Below are 2522 nucleotides of genomic sequence, written 5' to 3'. Positions count from 1 at the left end.
TCCATCTCATTAAATTTAGCATCATTATTACAAGCACATCATTAAGCACAGATTTGCTATGGATTATTTGCTTATTGCAAATTTTTGGACATATACTTATCACCTAAACAAAGTGTTTCCCTTTTCCACGACCTAAGTGGTCTGAGACTGAACAGACTGGCACTTCTACAGCATGGCTCTACTGGGCTTGATCCAAACAGTGACATATCTGTTAAGCCATTGTTTCTGTGTCTTTGAACTTAAAGGAATGCCTTGCAAACAAAAACTTGATACCTGCCATAGACATACATGGTTTTGTGAGATTTAATAATCACCCATAACTGAAAGGACTGCGTATTTTACCCTATTGGTTTTCTTTACAACTTGTAGCACATATTAAACTTCCTTCATAGGCATTTTCTCATCAGCTTGCACAGGAAAATTACCTTCCATGACTTCTAGAACTTTGATAATGGGCTTCAAATGTATGTTCTTCCCAAATATAGCCTATAGCTCTGAGATCCCTAGAGGTCTCTAGCATCACAACTTTGTGGAGACTCTTCTGAGAAGGATCCAGCGAAGCCCACTCTTCCTGAGTGAAGTTCACATGTATGTCATCATAGGTCACTACATCTATGTCTGTAGTTCTGAGCTTGACAAGCTCCCCTCACAGCACCCAGAAGAGATACTTAGAACATATCACACAGAAACACCGTTTTTTTTTTTTGTTTTGTGTTGGTTTGTTTGTTTTTTGTTTTTTAATTTGGCTTGGTTTATTTTTTTAAGATTAGATTTAAGCTGAAAGCACTATAAGGACATGGAATGGGTATGTTGGAAAAAAGTTGCTGAGTAATAAGGTTGAGAGATGACAGGGTTGTAAAGTAATCAAAAGTAGAGAAGTTGGCTTCTGGAAGAGAAGAGAAAGAGATGCAGAGGATGGCCTCAGCCTTAACAGTTTCAGCAGAGCCAGGCTGACATAAAGAAACCATATCTCAAAACAAACAAACAAGAAAGATGTGAATTATGGAAAAAATGTATCTGTGTATAGGGTGAAGGACAAATAATCTGACCCAGTGGCCCCAAGTTCATTTCAGGGATACTGATGTGAGCTTTAGTTTAAAAAGATGAAGAACTGAGGTAGAAAAAGAAGAGGAAGAAGAGGTTGTGTAATTTAGCAATCCTGGAGAAGGGGTGGTTTTACTCTTGCTCGGCCCTGGTTTTCCATGGTGATGCAATAAAGGGTGTGTCTGCTGCCCTTACCCAAGAGGAGCAGTTTTGTTCTTGTAAGATTATCTTTTATCTTCATGCCACTATTAATAACATCAAGAATAAAACAATATCTTAAGTCTTCTTCATGGACCATGAGAAATGGGATGTGTGTTTCATGGATGGAGAGATAGCCCAGTCAATAAAGTACTGACCAGGCAATCATGAAGTCCTGAGTTCATTCCACAAAACAGACATTTTTTCAAAAACCAAGGATAGTCACACATTCTGAAGTTTGCAAGCCAGCAAGCTTAGCCTATGTGATAAGGTCCAGGTCAGTGAGAGGCCTTGTCTCTAAAGACAGGGCGGACACCTCTGGTCCGAAGATGCAGAGAAGTCAAGCCACAGATGAGGTGTGGAGTTCTTTCCTGCTAACTATCCCTTACACAGAACAAAACCTGCTCTCTGCTGGAGGACTGTCATCAACAGCCTCACTCTGGTGTGAAACCTAGAGAGGAAGAGGAGGAAGATGAGCAGGAGTAGGGACAGGGGACAAGAAGGTAATGGAGGTGAGCATGTGACATTAATGACTAGCAAGGCAAGATGCATTCACTGGGGAAATGGTGGAAAATCTGTTGTGAGGGTAAGCAACAACTGTTTTACTGGTTATAAAGCCCATTCTACTGAAGAGTAGTCACACTTGGTACTGTAGGTAGGTCAATGCCCATGGCTGGGGAGACTGCGGGCCATAGCAGGCAAGCTACTACTGCTGTTCTGCTAAATGGACAAAATCTCTAGGTCCATTTGCTTTCAAAATGATCATGTTTGTGCTCACACATTAGTAGTGTTGCTATCTTGGCCATAGAAGCTTTCCCTGGCATGGGCAGCAAAACTGCAGACATTCATTACTGATCAAAGTGGTGTGTGTGTGTGTGTGTGTGTGTGTGTGTGTGTGTGTGTGTATACATATATATGATAATGCTCAAAGTGATATATATAAACATATATATATATTATAATGCTCAGCCATAAGTGGGATATCTTCATCAGCCCCTTAAAGGCATCACAGAAGAGAGATGGAAAGAATATGAGTGCTATAAGAAGGAGCACTCTCCACAGCTAGAAGTATCTGTACAACATTAAGATCATCACCCTGCTACAGAGGGGAGAGAGACTCTTGAAGCCCCATCCCTCCCTGAGGATCTATCTTCAGCTATCATCACTAAGGGATGGAAAGAAACATTTTTCAGTGGTATAGTGATAAGATGTCCATGCTCCTGGAAGTGACCCCAGACCATGTTCTGTCAGCAACTTTAATGAAACTCATTGAGTCTCCA

General features: G+C 40.9%; 1 pseudogene; it reads right to left on the bottom strand.

Annotated features, from left to right (window-relative positions):
• Nucleotides 1-421: 421 nt before the first annotated feature.
• LOC127694378 (zinc finger protein 120-like) lies at nt 422-2091 on the bottom strand (annotated as a pseudogene).
• Between the last annotated feature and the right edge of the window lie 431 nt (nt 2092-2522).

Source organism: Apodemus sylvaticus, chromosome 10 (assembly GCF_947179515.1).
Source record: "Apodemus sylvaticus chromosome 10, mApoSyl1.1, whole genome shotgun sequence".
NCBI classification, from domain to species: domain Eukaryota; kingdom Metazoa; phylum Chordata; class Mammalia; order Rodentia; family Muridae; genus Apodemus; species Apodemus sylvaticus.
Note: the sequence above shows the minus strand (reverse complement) of the source record. Positions and strands in the feature narration are given on the sequence as shown.